Raw genomic sequence first — 18,401 nt, 5'->3', positions numbered from 1 at the left:
TCTTTTTAAAATATATGTTTTCATTGATTTTAGAGAGGGAGGAAGAGGGATAGATAGATAGAAACATTGAGTAACTGGCTCCAGCATGCCCCATACTGGGGATCAAGCCCACAACCTGGGCATGTGCCCTGATGAGGAATCAAACTGGCAACCTTCTGGTGCAGGAGTCAATGCACAATCCACTGAGCCACACCAACTCTAAACTTTTTAACCTTTGCATTTCCAAAGAAAGACTTGTTGGAGTGGGACTTCTCACTTTTACTCTAGGCTCCCCTCCTGCCCCTGTTGAATACTTACTTCCTGAGGAAACAAACACCTATAAACAGTGTCTCTTTGTTTTAGGCCTTGTACACTGTAGCCAGACTCACTTTTTTTTTTTTAATATATATTTTATTGATTTTGTACAGAGAGGAAGGGAGAGAGATAGAGAGTTAGAAACATCGATGAGAGAGAGTCATCGATCAGCTGCCTCTTGCACACCCCCTACTGGAGATATACCCGCAACCAAGGTACATGCCCTTGACCGGAATCGAACCCGGGACCTTTCAGTCCCCAAGCCGACGCTCTATCCATTGAGCCAAACCGGTCTCGGCCAGACTCACTTTTTGAACTTGCTTATTCTCTACAGCTGCTCAAATGCTCTATCTTGGCCCATACAACTTTCATATTGGATGAAAACCAAACGGTATGAATTTAGCTCACTATAGCTTAGGCCTTAATTAAAGGACAGAAATACCAGCAGCTTCCTTCTGCAAGCAGCAACTTATTTTAGTATTTTCCCCTGTTCAGACTGAAACCTTTGGTAAAAACCAACATTACAGCCCACGCCCACACAAAAACCTCAGATTTTAGTCATATGTCTCACAATGACTAAAGGATGTTACATCATTTCTTTGTTTACTAAACAGAGACGTTTCCTGAAACACAGAGACTCACTGCAAAAGTTTGCCTAAGCCAGTGGTCGGCAAAATCATTAGTCAACAGAGCCAAATATCAACAGTACAACGATTGAAATTTCTTTGGAGAGCCAAATTTTGTAAACTTAAATTCCTTCTAATGCCACTTCTTCAAAATAGACTCGCCCAGGCCGTGGTATTTTGTGGAAGAGCCACACTCAAGGGGCCAAAGAGCCGCATGTGGCTCGAGAGCCACAGTTTGCCTGCCATGGGCCTAAACCACTTGGGGATGATCTGAAGCTGGATCTCCTTACTTAGTTATCCCATTAGCGGATATTTTTCCTCCCTGGGCAGTGGGGCCTGTTTTTTTTTCACAGGCAGAATACGAAGCACTTGACTTATGTTTGTGATCCCAAGAAGCCCGATGTTAGGTGCTGTGGAAACAATGGCACACTCAGCATGAGAAATCTGAGAGACCATACCAAAAGGACTATTTACAACGATAAACAGGGTTTTGGGGGAACATAACAAGGGATTGGACAGCCTCCCAGAGTTAGTAACTGCAAGCAAAGGAAAGGGAGTAGGTAGTGCCAGCAGTGGTTTCAAACTTCACACGCATCAGAATCTGGGCCTCACCCTGGGCCTCCTGCCTCAGTGGGTTTGGGGTAGGACTGGGGTGTTTGTGTTTCTCACAAAGTCCCTGGCGATGGAGAGGGAAAACAGAGTTTGCACCCCCAAAATATGCTTTTTCAGATACTGATTACTTTAAGCTGGTTAATTTTAGGAGACAAAAGACTCAGAAAGGACCTTGGCCCTCTCTCTTACCTGCCTACAGGAATTTAAAGATCCTGTTTCAGGGAACTGTTATCATAGATGAAAAGTACAGTTTAGTAGGGACTGAGTGTGATAGACAGGGAGGGACTTCGCAAGGTTGGTCAAAGTCCTCTGCGTGTCAGATGTTAAAGATGACCCGGCAAACATTTGTTTACCTAACTCATCTGAACTGCCTGCCTGCCCTTTGAAGTCCCAAACTACAACCCCTCCCCCTCCTTTCTTAGCTCAAGGTGGCAATGTAAGCCTCCACTGCCCTATCTGTCCTCTTCCCCCTTAGTCTTGTGGAACCCCTGTATGTACACACATAATAAACTTGGTTATTTTCTCCCGTCAATCTGCCTCCTCTCAATTTGATTATTAGACCAGCAAGAAGAACTTAGAAGGGCAGAAGGAAGATTAATTTTCCTCCTGCACAAGGGCCATGCTGCTGGGCTGGGAGAAAACAGTATGGAGAAGGCAGTGTGACCTGAGCTGTACCCTCTAGAGAGAGGAGCAGCCAAGCTGAGGAGACCCAGCAAGGAAGATGCTGGGGAGATCCAATCCAATCAGAGGAACAGCTGTCCCTCCAATCCCCTCTGTTGCTACTCATCCATTAAAATCAACCAGCAGCCAAAAGACAATGAAAGACCATGAGTTTCAGTTCGGAGAGAGCAGCCTGCAGGACACAGATCAGAGTGGAGAGTGAATCTGGAAGAGCAAATGGCAAATAGCAGCACTTTCACCCAAAATGTCTTCCTGTACCTCCTCCTCACCATTTTTTCATACTGTGTTATCTTTCTGTCATGCTTTCCAGTGTACATGAACATGCACGTACAAGGTATTGTGTGATTCTCACAGTAACCCCATGGGGAAGGTGGAAATGATAATTTATGCTAATAAAAGGGTAATATGCAAATGATCAGGACGCCCTCACGCATAATGACCAATCAGCTGGGGGTTGAGAGGTCAGCAGGCGCAGGTGGGAGGGAACTTGCAGCCTCGGGAGCCAGGGGTGGGGCTGTGGCCTCCTCCGGCTCCAACCTACCTCTTTGGGGCAATCCATTGAGGAGCCTATCTCTTTGGAGTGATGGATTGCAGGGCTCCCACACTGTGACAGGGCACAGGCCAGGCTGTGGGACCCACCCCCCTCGAGTGCATGAATTTCGTGTACTGGGCTACTAGTTTACAAATAAGGAAACTGAGGCAAAAATGCTGCACTTGAACTCAAATTTTCTGGTTCTCAATTTGACAGACTTCACACCTGGGATATGAGGGAGTCTGGTAGTGATGCTGGTCTCTCCACCCTAGGCCCCTGTGAAGCTATCTCTCCATCCCTCGTGTGCAAGCCCCTCAGGCTGCATTGTCTTCTAGAAGAGGTGCCTCCCTTCCTAACCCAGGAGCTCAAGGGCATTGGGTGAATTTCATCTCCGGCTAGATTCATTTCTTTGAGTTATTCTCTGGTTTTCAAACTTTTCTGTGGCAAGGCTACTACTTAAAGTCTTGCTTTGGGGGATTTGAAAAGTCCAATAAACCAAAGCTCTTACCCCTCTGTGCTCAGAACATTGTGAGAAACAGACACAAATCAGACACATGGAGATAAAAATGTCAGCTTTGATGGGGTGAGGCCAAGGTGGAGGAGACAAGCAGACTTTCTAAAACTCACCCCCTAGACCTTCTGGGGAAGCAGCAGTGTACGTGTATGAGGGGATCAGGGCTGGATGCACCTGTCTGGTGGGCAGACTCGTCCCAGGCGAAGGTGCAGAAGGGGCCGCACATGCTCAGCTCCTCTCCCAGTGCCTCCTGGTCCCGCCTTCCTTGGGGAGAACCGAGAAGGGAGAGACAGGAAGGTAAATGCTCTTCACAATTTTAAAATGGAAGTTTCTATTCTATGGTGCGAGGAGAGGGAGACAATGGCTTCCTCCAGCAATACTGCCCCTTGGGGGAACATCTTGCACTTAGCAGTGTGTAAGAACAGTCGACGTGACTGCTTCTGTCAGATGATCTAGGTACCGAATTTTTATTTTTAAAAACTCTTTACTGTTGAAAGTATTACGTATATCTCCTAGGCACTGGATTTTTAAAGACTTGACTCTCTTTAGTACCTTAGTAGAGCTTTGGGCCTCAACAGTACTATCGCCTTTAAAAAAAAAATTAAAAAAAAAAAAAAAAATATATATATATATATATATATATATATATATATATATATATATATAAATTTATTTTTTACAGAGAGGAAGAGATAGGGATTGAGAGTTAGAAACATCGATGAGAGAGAATCGTCAATCAGCTGCCTCTTGCACACCCCCTACTGGGGATGTGCCTGCAACCAAGGTACATGCCCTTGACCAGAATCAAATCTGGGACCTTTCAGTCCGCAGGTCGACGTTCTATCCACTGAGCCAAACCGGTTTCAGCAGTACTATCGCTTTTAACATGATTCATTTCTGGTCCCTCGATCACTTTCCACAATGCTTTGGGATCAGGGCCTATTTGTATATTGAGAAAGTTCCCATGGTTTCCTTCTGAGAAGATTCCCTGCTTATCAAATCTGCAGCATATCTCTTTTTCTTGTCCAGGATTAAGCAGACTATTGGGAAAAGTCCTTACAAAGTCTTCCTGGGAACTGCATTTTTAACACAAGTGTCTGTGGGAAAATACTCTCCAAGCACAGAGGGGGCTCTGCTTTTGCCGCTACTTATTTCCCAGGCTCCTTGGGGAAAAGAAAGTATGACAGGTCAAACCTTTTCACAAGTGAGCACCACCGGACTGTACAAATGCATGGCGTGGATTAGAATTTTGTTTCATTGACTACATAGCTCGAATTAGGTTAGACACAGACCCTGGGCTCTGGAGGGCTCCTCGGTAAAGATTTTCATTGCAAAGGGATTTTTTTGTAGCTCTCTCCCAGCTGATGTGTTTACCAGGCTGATTCAGAGCGGGAGCAGGAGTGGGAAAGCGCTGTGTACACAGTCTGCTGGCCGGCAGTCAGGGCAGAGGAAAGAAAACACAAGCAAAGGTCTGTGTGAAATGTGCATCTGAGTCACAGAGGGAGAGGAAGAAAATAGCATGTGTCATTCTGAAAAAGCTACTCTCGGGGCAGTTTCTTTTGGCTGTACCTGCTGCTTCTCCCCTGGAGAGTCACAAGGCCTCCCTTGGCTCTTCCTGCCGCATTTTCAGACTCAGAAGAAAGCCTCCCTCAGACAAATCCCTTCTCCTGCCCAAGAAAGAAAATAAAAGGAAACCGAGAGTCCTGGTCTCTGAAGAACCTGGGTTGGGTTTTGAATGAACCCAGGAGAGTGCCCTGACTTCAGGGGCTGGGAATGCCTAAGGTCACAACTGGGACCTGCTCCTCTGGTGCCCCCTTGGGCAAGAGAGTGGAACTGCGTTCTTCAATGTTGCCTAAATCTCCACCATTTCAGTCCCTGCAACTCTATCCAGGAAGTCTCCCTTTCTAATTCTTGCCTTTCAGCCTGGATAGTTTCCTCGCCAACTTCTGGCCATTCTCAAGGCTGATCTCTTGAAAGTTTTTTTCTGGTTGTTCTTCTAGACCACATGTGTCAAACACAAGGCCCGCGGGACAAATCCGTCCAGCCAGGCCTTGCAATATGGCCCGCACCGCGCTGTCATCACTGCACTCCGCTGCGTTTCCATCACAATGACAGTTTATGACTGTTCAGTAAACCATTCGGCCCGCGATTTAGGCTGGATTTTAGATTTTGGCCCCTTCTCTGATTGAGTTCGACACCCCTATTCTAGACCCTCCTCAGTATTCTATTTCTAAAAAAATTCTTTCTCTTTCCATTTCTGTAAGCATCTCTGGTCACTAAGTCCCAGAAAAAAGCCTGGAACAACCTGTCAATCAACAATGGACTAGTATTTCTGAAATTCCTTAAAAGTTTTATCATTTTATTAAGATGTAATTTATATACCATAAATTTCACCCATTGTAAGTGCATAGTCAATTATTTTAAAATAAATTTATAGTGCTGTGCAACCATTGCCAACAATCTAGATTTAGAACGTTCCCCAAACCCTATAAAGTTTCCCTCATGAGTATCTGCAACCAATCCTCAATTTCACCTCCAGTTTCAGGCAATTATGACCTGATTCTCTGGTCACAAGAAGCAAACAAAATTATAAAATATTAGTGGCCTGTTGCACGAAATTCATGCATGGGGGAGGGGGGGGCGGTAGGGGAGTGTTCCTCAGCCCCGCCTGCACCCTCTCCAATCTGGGACCCCTTGAAGGATGTCCTACTGCTGGTTTACAGGGATCAGGCCTAAACCGGCAGTCGGACATCCCTCTCACAATCAGGGACTGCTGGCTCCTAATCACTCACTTGCCTGCCTGCCTGATTGTCCCCAACCACTCTGCCTGCCTGCCTGCTCATCCCCAAATACACCCCCTGCCAGCCCAATCACCTCCAACTGCCCCCCCACCCCCCCTGCCAGCCTGCTCATCTCTCCTGCTCCCCCTGCTGGCCTGCTCACCTCCCATCTCCCCTCCCCACTGGCCTGCTCATCTCCTACTGCCCCTGCTGGCCTGCTCACTCCAAACACCCCCCCCTCCCATCCTGATCACTTCCAACTGACCCCCACTGATGACCTGCTCCCCCCCAATGGGCCCCCAGGCTGGTCTGCTTACCTCCAACAGCCCTTGATGTCCCATCCTGGCCTGATCACCCCCTGGGAAATCAAAGTCCCAGCCCCTCCTTTTTTTTCTTTTTCTCCCCCCCCCCCCCCCCCCCCCCCCCCCAGCATTTCCTTAAGTGGAGGCCAGAGCTGCTGGAAGCAAGTATCTAGGATTTATTTATCTTCTATAATTGAAACTTTGTAGCCTTGAACAGAGGCCAGGGCCAGCCAGGGCGGGAAACTTGGCTTCCTCCATTGCCAGGGGCAACCCAAGCCTCCTGCTTGCTTCAGCTCCATGGCCGCCTGCCCTCTTTATTGGGTTAATTTGCATACTCACTCCTGATTGGCTGGTGGGCATGGCTTGTGGGTATAGCAGAGTGATGGTTAATTTGCATGTTTCTCTTTTATTAATGTAGATGAGTTTTTGCAATTGGCTTCTTTCACTTAATGTAATGTTTTAGAGTTTCATTTGTGTTGTAGCATGTATCGATGCTTTATTGGTTTTAGGGCTGAAAGATAGTCAAGTGTATGGGTAAACCACATTTTGTTTATTCATTCATCAGTTGATGGATATTTGGGATGTTTTCAGCTTTTGGCTATTATGAATGGTACTGCATTGAACATTTATGTACAAGTCTTTGTGTGAACATACACTTTAATTTCTCTTGGGTAGATACCTTGTAGTGAAATTTTCAGGTCATATGGGAAGTTTGTTTAAAAAACTACCAAGATTCTTTAAAAAAAAAAAAACAAAAAAACACTGATGACAGAGAAACATCAACCAGCTGCCTCCTGCACATCCCTTACCAGGGATGTGCCCACAACCAATGTACATGCCCTTGACTAGAATCAAACCTGGGACCTTTCAGTTCACAGGCCGACACTCTATCCACTGAGCCAAACTGGTTTTGGCTACCGAGATTCTTTCACAATGTGACTGTTCATTTTGCATTCCTGCCAGCAATATGTGATTTCCCCACATCCTCTCCAACACTTGTTATCATCTGTCATTTTTATTAAAGCCCCAGTGGGTAATAAGATGTAATGCTATCTTATTGTGGTTTTAATTGGCAGTTCCCAAAAGACTAATGATCTTGAGAATCTTTTTAAGTGCTCTTTAGCTATTCATATATCCCCTCTGGTGAAATGTACATTCAAATGTTTCACTCAGTTTTTAATTGGATTGTTAAACTTTTTATGAGTGGTTCTTGGTATATTTTGGATACAAGTCCTTTATCAGATATATAATTTATGAATATTTTCTCTTAGTCTGTCTTTTCTTTGCAACTTATTAACAGTATCTTTTGAAGCACAAACATTTTCATTTTGATGAAGACCAATTTATTATTTTTGTAGGTGTGAACTATGCTTTTGATGTCATATTTAAGAACTCTGCCTAGTCCAAGGTCATAAAGATTTAAAAATATATATATTTTATTGATTTTTAACAGAGAGGAAGGGAGAGGGATAGATAGTTAGAAACACTGATGAGAAAGAAGCATTGATCATCCGCCTCCTGCGCACCCCCAACTGGGGATGTGCCTGCAACTAAGGTACATGCCCTTGACCAGAATCGAACCCGGGACACTTCAGTCGGCCGGCCAATGCTCTATCCACTGAGCAAAACTGGCTTTGGCAAGTCATAAAGATTTTATCCTATGTTTTCTCTTAGAGCTTTTGTAGTTTTACATTTAGGTGTAAGATCCATTTTGATTTAATTTTGTATATGATGTGAGGTTACTTTTTTTGCACATGAATTTCAAATTGTCCTGTTGAAAATAATGTTTTTCTCCAAACTGTAAGCTAGTTCCTTGAAAATCAATTGACCATAAATGTAAGACTCTAATACTGTTCCATTAATTCATATGCCTATCTTTATACCAATACCACACTGTCTTGATTACTGTATGTTTATAGTAAATTTTGAAATTGGCAATTTTAAGCTATCCAGATTTGTTCTTTTTTTTCAAAATTGTTTTGAATATTCTACGTAAAATTTAGAATCAGGTTGTCTGTTTGTGCCAAAAGGCTGCTGCAGCTTTGTTAGAATTTATAGGTCAATCTGGGGGAGATCTGCAATCATAATATTGGTTGTTGTCAATCCATGAACATGGAATATCTATCCAGTCATTTAAGTCTACTAGTATCTACCCTGTTTCCCCGAAAATAAGACAGTGTCTTATATTAATTTTGCTCCCAAAGATGCGCTAGGTCTTATTTTCAGGGGATGTCTTATTTTTCCATGAAGAAGAATACGGTACACATTTATTGTTAAGTGAAAATAAAGGAAATTTATTACCTGTATACAGTACTACGGTAGTATGGTAGTTGGCAACACAAACCAGACAAACTGAATCCTACAGTATCAAGAATTTACTCATTTATTCAATGACAATCATGTCATCATCTTCTGGAACATCATCATAACAATCCAATTCCTGAATTTCCTGGTGAATTTCTTGTGACTCCATTTCTTTCAGAATCAGTGGACCAAATCTCTCATGTTTAGCCTAGGGAGGGCCTTATTTCCGGGGGGATGGCTTATATTTCACTCAGAAGGAAACCTGTAAGTAGGTCTTATTTTCGGAGGATGTCTTATTTTCGGGGAAACACGGTATTCTTATAGAGAATACACTAATTTGTCTCTCTTTCCTGCCCCCTGCTCCCTGGCTGTCCTAGGACCACTGCATCTTCTCTTCTTAAGGAACATGCACCTTATTCACATTCAGAGTCACTTCTCTACCCTATTTTTAGCTCAGTAAAGTTGCCCTCCTGCCTGACTGGAAGATACAGAGAACATCCAGTTCTAGAGGGTTTAATTTACTAGGTGCAATCCCGTGATAGTATGGCTTTCTGAGCAAAATTACCTGGGAGAGAAGGAAAGATGGGAAAAGGAGGAAGAAGAGTCCATATTTACGGGAAAATGGACAGTCCAAAATTATAAGCTTAAAAGAGAACATCCATCCCCCCTTCATTTCAAGACAAGGCTTGGAGCCAAAGTCTCAGAACAGGAAGCCACAGGCAACCACTTACTTCTCTGTCAATAGCCCGAAAGTATGGGGAAAGGAAGTAGGGTAGGGTGTGGACAGAATCTCCGGCTCCAAGTCTACCCCTAAGGTTGTGTGACTTTGGTCAAGTGACTTCCAAAGCCTGAGTACAATATATCTATCTATCTATCTATCTATCTATCTATCTATCTATCTATCTATCTATTTACAAAATTAGGTAATTAGATGGGTTGATAACCTCCAAATTTTCTTTGAATTCCCATATCCCATCTTTCTAAATTATCTGGAAGTCCTGCTATATAATTTTATAGCTTTTCCTACCAAGAATTTCACTTCTGGGCTTTTGACATTTGTTCCTTGGCTTTAAATTTTTTACTTTTAAGGTAGAAGCTTGAGGAGGAATTGCAGGAACTGATGAGAATCCAACGATCTTTGTGTCTGGGTCACAGGGTAGAAAGCTCTGGAAGTTGCTCCAGCAACTTCTTCATAACTTGGTCCATTGGAATAGTTTTGTCTTTTAACCAAATCTCTCTTTTCTAAGAATTCCTTTGTCTTTTCTTGCAACCATTCACCTAACCCCTAAACTCTTTCACTGTTCACTAGCCTATACTCATATATCAATTGATGTGACTGAATGATAAATATAATGATTGTTTAAACAAATAATCGAGCACCTACTATGTACTAGATAAACAGTTTTCAAACTTTGTGATCTCACTGATCCTCCATTTTGTAACTGGACCCTAGCCCTCACCCAACCAATCAGGGTCAGCCAAAGCAGTGACATCACCACCCCTATAAAAACCTCTGTTGAAGCTCGCTCTCTTCTGCCACGCCGCAGTCAGTGTAAGTGGGACAGAGCCCATGCTAACATGGAACAGGCTTTCTGCTATTGCATTGGACTTGGCTCCCTTGTGGTCCTTGGGGATCAGGAAATCTGGCCGAGACTGGTTTGGCTCAGTGGATAGAGCACATGTGTCAAACACAAGGCCCGCGGGCCAAATCCGTCCCGCCAGGCCTTGCAATGTGGCCTGCACCGCGCTGTCATCACTGCACTCCGCTGCGTTTCCATCACAATGACAGTTTATGACTGTTCAGTAAACCATTCGGCCCGCGATTTAGGCTGGATTTTAGATTTTGGCCCCTTCTCTGATTGAGTTCGACACCCCTAGGATAGAGCGTCGGCCTGCGGACTGAAAGGATCTGGGTTTGATTCCGGTCAAGGGCATGTACGTTGGTTGTGGGCACATCCCCAGTAGGGGGCGTGCAAGAGGCAGCTGATCGATAATTCTCTCTCATTGATGTTTCTGACTCTCTATCCCTCTCTGTGAAAAATCAATAAAAAATATTTTTTTAAAAATAAATGCTTAAAAATTATTGAGGGCCTCCAAAAGCTTTTCTTTATATGGGTTATATCTATAGGTATTTATTGAATTAAAAAATAAAATGGAAAAAAATGGAAAAAAATAAATAAAATAATATAAAATGGAAAAAACTCTTGGCCCTGAAAGAAACTCACTACTGACTGATTCATATGCCTTTCAGCATAACGAGTTTTGCTTGTCTCATTTTTTATTCTTGTAAGTATATTTCCAGCAAGAATGATCTCACTCATCTAGGAGAAATGGTGAACAACTTAGACTGATGAACAAGCACAGACCTAGAGATAAGGAGACACGGGTCAGACTTTTGGACCTCAAAGGGAGGGTGGGGATAAAAGGGAGAGGTCAACCAAAGGACTTGTGTACACACATATGAGCCTAACCAGTGGTCAAGGACAGTAGGGGGGTGGGGACATGAGTGAGGAGGGGTGGAGGGATGGAATGGGAAGTTGAGGACAAATATATGATATCTTAATCAATAAAGAAATTAAAAAAATAAAATAAATAAGATAAAATGGAGAGAAATTTAAGTCATTAATTGACTTTAAAATAGCCACAATAAATCCATTATGTTCATGTAAAAAAACTCATTGAAACCTGTAAAGAATTTTTGTGAGTTTATGTGAGCCAAACTGTTGACATCTGCTGGGAAGCAGAACTTCAATGAATTGAGATAATGCTCTGAAGATTGGTGGGTTACATCTGTATTTATACATTGCAATCAAAGGAAAGGGATGTAGGTGGGTTACATGAAACCCATTGGTGATACTAGTGAGGTAGGAGACAGCAAAGCAGGGAAACCCCAGGGATTGGATAAAAAGTAAAATGATGGACACATACTTAGGTGGGTGCAGGAATAATTAACATAATTCAGTGAAAATACTGGCCTACATGTAACTACCCACCATAACTGCTTTTAGTTGAAGTTTAATTTCAGACCATCCTTTGTGGTTACTTCAGGTTTCTGCATTTGCAAGACTGCCATGCAGGCCTTCCCTGAGCTTGTCAGGTTAGCATTGAAACAAGAATTTTAGGGGAACATTGGCAGGTTTAGGGAATTTTTAGAATTGTGGTCCATGGTTTGAGGAAGGGGGGAAACCATAGGACTACAGATGGGGAGAAGTTACATTTCCAAAAAACAAGGAAGCAGCAAGTTTAATACATCTCCATAACATGAGGAAGCCAGGCACAGGGAGCAGCAACAGTTGCATTTACATAAGATCAGGGAGTTGGAAGTAGCCAACAAGGTCTGTATTTACAAAATAAAGAAGAAAGCCCAGAAGGAAAAGAGCAACAAGGGAGGAGGGCGTCACATGCGCCATGTGGTGTTTGACCTTTGAGTTCACAGTTCATGAATTGCTATAGTAACCAGTCTAAGGGAATAGTGACCAATCAGAGGGGACATCAAGGCACCAGGATCTGTAACCTTTATAAACCACTAGGAGCCCGGTGCATGAAATTCATGCATGTGGCAGGTGGGGGAGAGGACCTCAGCCTCACCTGCACCCTCTCCAATCTGGGAGCCCTTAGGGCATGTCCTACTGATAGCCTGCTCCCCATGATTCTCTGCCCTCTGCAGACCTGCCTGCTTGACGCCACCACAGGCCCTGATGTCTGCTCTCTGTGGGGGCCCTGCTGTCTGTTTGCTTGATGAGGGGGACTGCTTGCCCCTCGCTGCCACGGCCAGGGGCAAGCAGGGCCCTGCTGTCTTTCGCTTGCTGGGGTGTCTTACCTTGCCCCCAGCTGCTCGTTGCCTGCACATGTGCACACCGCCATGTTTATTGGGTTAATTTGCATACTCCTGATAGGCTGTGGGTGTTGCAGAGGTGTGGTCAATTTACATATTTGTCTATTATTAGTATAGATGGAAACAGGAAGTCGGCGGGACCTTTTCCCCCTCTCCACATGGGAGTCCCTTCTGTGGGACTCTTTCTCTCTCCCTACATGGGGGTCTGCATTTGTTCTTCAATAAGTTTCTACCTTTGCTGTACTCTCCTCTGTCCATGGATTCATTCTTTGATTCCAACTGCCAAAGAATCTGGGTTCCAGTCCAAAAATTCTGTTTAAGCATGTGGCTCCTTCTGACCACAATTACATGCCAACAACTTAAAGGAAAAAAAGGGGTATATATTCAAAACAGAAAAAACTTCAGTGAGAGGAGTGGCATTGTTCTTCAGTTTTGCAAAACTCTTTACTGTTAGTCTTTATATAAGACAGCTGGATTCTCATGCCTCATTCTGCATTTAATCTTTTGCTTTAGGGTTTGTATGTTTCCCGGGGCTGCTGTAAAAAAAATTGGCTCAAATTAAGAACACAAGATGCTTTAGCTAGTTTGGATCAGTGTTAGAGCATTGGCCTATGGACTGAAGGGTCCAGCGTTTGATTCCAGTCAAGGACACGAGCCCAGGTTGTGGGCTTGATGCCCAGTAGGGGGTGTGCTGGAGGCAGCAGATCAATGATTCTCTATCATCATTGATGTTTCTATATCTCTTTCCCTCTCCTTGCCTCTCTAAAATAGAGAAAGAATACTATCTAATAAAAAAGCAATATGCAAATTTACCATGTACAAGCCATGCCCACCAGCCAATCAGGAGCAAGTATGCAAATTAACCCAACCAAGATGGCAGCCAGCCATGGAGCTGGAGCAAACAGGAGGCTTGGGTTGCTCCCGGCGATGGAGGAAGCCAAGGTTTCCCTGGCAGGCCCTGGACTCCGCTCAAGGCTACAAAGTTTCAATTATAGAAGATAAGTAAATCCCAGATAGCAGGGCCTCCATTTGGGTTGCTGGGGGGCATGGCCAACCTGCAAACCACCACAGGTCCCTCACTCAGGCCATCCTACACCCCAAGGGTACCCTACCCTGAACAGGGACACCCTTCAGGGCAAATCAGCTGGTCTCAACCATGCACCAGGCCTTTATTCTATATAATAAAAGAGTAATATGCAAATTGACCATCACTCCAACACACAAGATGGCTGCCCCTATATGGACACAAGATGGCTGCCACAAGATGGCCAGCAGGGTAGGGCAGTTGGGGGCGAACTGGCCGACAGGTGAGGGCAGTTAGGGGTGACCAGGCCGACAGAGGAGGGCAGTTAGGGGCAATCAGGCTGGCAGGGGAGTGATTAGGAGCTGATCAGTCTGGCAGGCAGAAGCGGTTAGGGGCAATCAGGAAGGCAGGCAGGCGAGCAGTTGGGAGACAGTAGTCCTGGATTGTGAGAGGGATGACAGACATCCCTCGAGGGGTCCAGATTGGAAAGGGTGCAGGCTGGGTTGAGGGACACCCCCACCCTGCACAAATTTCATGCACCGGACCTCTAGTACTATCTAATAAAAGAGTAATATGCAAAGTAACCATCACTCCACGACATAAACGGCAGTGCCCATAGCCACAAGATGGCGGCATCCAGTCCTCTTAGCCGGGCCGGAGTCCCTAAGTCTGCCCAACGGGAACAGTGTCTAGCTAGGAGGTGCCTGCCCCCCAAGCAGTGATCCCTGTCCAGTGGTGGCAACTCGGGGTGTCCCTGGCACAATCCTAGCCGATCCCAGCAGCCTGGGCTGGGGTCTCAGACCTGCTGGTTGGCACCCCCAATGTGCGATCACCTGACCAGAGGCGGCAGCCTGGGCTGAGGTCTCAGGCCTGCAGAGCCACGCATCCCCGGGGGGCAATCTTCAGGCCAGCGGCAGCAGCCTGGGTGGGGGCCGTGCACTAGCACCGTGCTATCCCTTGGCCGAGGTGACAGCTTGGGCTGGGTCTCACACCAGCAGGGCCTCGCACCCAAGCTGCACTATCCCCTGGCCTCAGAGGCAGCCTGGGCTGGGGTCTCAGCCTGGCAGGGGCACGATCCCCTTCAGTGGTGGCAGCCTGGGGTCACACCAGCCAGCCAGATATGGAGGAATTTTAAATGTTTCTTTTTAAAAATATATATTTTTATTAGTTTTTTTTACAGAGAGGAAGGGAAAGGGATAGAGAGCTAAAAACATCTATGAAAGAGAAACATTGATTAGCTGCTTTCTGCACACTCCCCACTGGGTATGTGCCCCCAACCAAGGTACATGCCCTTGTCCAGAATCAAACCTGGGACCCTTGAGTCTGCAGGCCAATGCTCTATCCACTGAGCCAAACCAGTTAGGATTGTCCAATATGTTAAAGAAAAACCCCTATTTAATAAAGAGAGAATATACGAGGGAGGGCATTTGGGTTGATCAGAGTATCAGGGGAGGGCAATTGGGGTCGATCAGGCTGGTAAGGGAGTAGTTGGGAAAGATCAGGCTAACAGGGGAGCAGTAGGGGGTGATCAGGCTGGCAGGCAGAAGTGATTAGGGGCAATCAGGAAGGCAGGCAGGCAAGTAGTTGGGAGCCAGCAGTTCTAGATTGTGAAAGGGATGTCTGACTGCCTGTTTAGATCCTAAAGGGATCCCAGATTGGAGAGGGTACAGGTTGGGCTGAGGGACACCCCCCACCCCCCCAACTCCTGTGCATGGATTTTGTGCACCGGGCCTCTGGTTTAAAACATAAACACAAAAAATAAGAACACAATAAATGTTCTCTTACAGTTCAGGAGGCCATAGGTCCCATGTCAGTTTCACTGCGCAGAAACCAAGGGATAGGCAGAAAAGCGCTCCCTCTGGAGGTTCTAGAGGGAAATTCGTTCCTTGCTTCTGGTGGCTGATGCTCGTCTAATGACTGAGAACACTGGCCAGGGCAAAATTGGATTAAAAAAAAAAAAGTGAGTGTGTGGTGGTAAAGAGTACAGTCCAGAGCTTCTGCCTTGATTTGTGTTAAGCTGCCAGTGGTTTTTTTTTTTCTTTTTCTTTTAAAAAAATATATTTTATTGATTTTTTACAGAGAGAAAGGGAGAGGGATAGTAAGCTAGAAACATTGATGATGAGAGAAACATCAACCAGTTGCCTCCTGCACAACCCCCACTGGGGATGTGCCCGCAACCAATGTACATGCCCTTGACCGGAATCAAACCCGGGACCTTTCAGTCCGCAGACCGATGCTCTATCCACTGAGTCAAACCGGTTTCGGCAAGTTGCCAGTGGTTTTTAAATACCATTAGTGCAAATACCATAGTTCTTTCAAGATAAACTATGATATTTAAAAAAAAAATTGACCAACACTTATTTCTGCACCCGTGTCTAGTGCCAAACATTTATATAAAAGCTCTTCTTCAGGGATTTGTTGTTGCTTGTATTTGATAGATACAAACAAAGCAACAAGTCTAGCTACATCTATAATTATATAATTGTTGTCTGTCTGAAAGGCAGTATAATTCTGCAGATGAGATATTAATCCAGTCTTTGTGTTTGAAACAAATTTCCTAATTTGGTGCATTACTGCATCTTTGGAGAATAGTACTGCCACAATTTCTTTGACTTTTCATGTCCCAAACAATCATTGAATAATGTACAAACTTAAAAAAAAAAATTTTTTTTTATTGATTTTTTTACAGAGAGGAAGGGAAAGGGATAGAGAGTGAGAAACATTGATGAGAGAGAAACATCAATCAGCTGCCCCCTGCACACCGCCCACTGGGGATGTGCCCACAACCAAGGTACATGTTCTTGACTGGAATCAAACCTGGGACCCTTGAGTCCACAGGCCGACACTCTATCCACTGAGCCAAACCGGTCAGAGCAATGTACAGGCTTTATTAGTGTCTCAGTTACTGTGTGCTCCTCTCTAGCCGGTGCAATACAATCTTTTAACCTGAGAGAAGCTTCCGGTGTTTTTTTTTTCCTTTCTAGTTTGAAAAGTGGAAACACAAAAGTTTTGGCATTTAAAGATCTTGTCATGTTTAAAATCTTAAATTCCTTTTCCTTTAAATTGAATTATTGGTCGCAAAATCATGCCTCAACTTAACTGGAACCATAATACCCTGTTTCCCTGAAAATAAGACAGTGTCTTATATTAATTTTTGTTCCCAAAGATGCTCTAGGTCTTATTTTCAGGGGATGTCTTATTTTTCCATGAAGAAGAATACGGTACACATTTATTGTTAAATGAAAACAAAGGAAATTTATTACCTGTATACGGTACGGTAGTACGGTAGTTGGCAACACAAACCAGACAAACTGTGAATCCTACAGTATCAAGAATTTACTCATTTATTCAATGACAATCATGTCATCATCTTCTGGAACATCATCATAACAATCCAATTCCTGAATTTCCTGGTGAATTTCTTGTGACTCCATTTCTTTCAGAATCAGTGGACCAAATCTCTCATGTTTAGCCTAGGGGGGGCCTTATTTCCGGGGGGATGGCTTATATTTCACTCAGAAGGAAACCTGTAAGTAGGTCTTGTTTTCGGAGGATGTCTTATTTTCGGGGAAACATGGTAGTATTTGAAACTCTCTTGTTGAATAAGACAAGATAAGTTGTGAGCACTCCTAAGGCCAAGGAAAAGAAAGAAGCTTTTGTTATGCTTTCCTTACTTATTTGCAGTTTCCCTCAGATTCTACCCTTTACCCAAGTGAGGGAATTCTCTGGTACTGATGTCAAGGTAATCTTTTCAGCATCTTTAGATGTGGGAGGGTTGAGAAAGCAAGTCTTCTAATCTCCCTTTTGTAAGCCAATGAAATCCTAAAAACAAAACAAACAAAATTTTATTTTAGAATAAGACATTCATGTCTAAAAGGAGAACAATTTCAGGTAAAATTTAAATATTTAGAAAAGTTTTCAATAAATTTAAAAATATTCTTCTAAAACAAGTCAACAAAACAGACCTTTTTTCTTGTGTTTCTGTTTAGGTACTAGGACAATTTAGGGATTTCAAAAAAACATTTGTTGGAGATCTAAGGAGGTTACAGAGATTAGGAATAAGTGAAGATAGTGCATAAGATCACACTAGAAGTACTGAGGACAAACTGGGTTAGTTTCTGAAAACTAACATTACATAGATACTAGAGGCCCAGTGCACCGATAGGGTCCCTTGGCCTGGCCTGTGTGGATTGGCCGAAACTGGCTCTCCAATATCCCCTGAGGGGTCTTGGATTGAGAGAGGGTCAGGGAGGAACCACTGGAGGGTTCCAAGGCTTGTCGGAGGTCTTGCTCAGTCTCGATTGGCCGGACCCCAGCAGCAAGCTAATCTACTGGTCAGAGCGTATGCCCCTTGGTGGTCAGTGCCCTTCATAGCAACTGGTCCAATGGTTGGACATTTTGCATATTAGGCTTTTATTCATATAGGATATACATATATGATGTTAACCTTAGAAAATTCTACAAAACACGACTCAAGGACACATTTCACTTGCCAATAGAGTGATTGTATGTTAGCTATTCTCTTGAAAACTTCTCTGGACGCTCGGGAGAGGATGAAAGTAAAAACAACAAATAACATTTAAGTAAGATAAATATAGTTGTGATTTCACGGAACCCCAGGAAGGGTCTTAGGGACCCTCAGAAGTCATCAGACCGCACTTAAGAACCTCCCTGTGGGGAGATACATATTCATGCACAGCAGTGGTGGCTGCGATCACTGGGAAAGAGCTGGGACAAGGACACCCATCCCGGCTTGCCTGCGGGGCCAGGTCCACTCCAGGAGGCTGACCATGACCCTGCAACCCGCCAGCAGGAGTAGTCGCGGCGGGGCTGGCCTTCGATCCCTCGCTCGTCCTGGTTTCCTAAATCCCGGAGGAGAGAGGGATGGACTCGCAGG

Source organism: Pipistrellus kuhlii, unplaced genomic scaffold (genome assembly GCF_014108245.1).
Source record: "Pipistrellus kuhlii isolate mPipKuh1 unplaced genomic scaffold, mPipKuh1.p scaffold_m20_p_1, whole genome shotgun sequence".
Lineage (NCBI taxonomy): Eukaryota > Metazoa > Chordata > Mammalia > Chiroptera > Vespertilionidae > Pipistrellus > Pipistrellus kuhlii.
Note: the sequence above shows the minus strand (reverse complement) of the source record.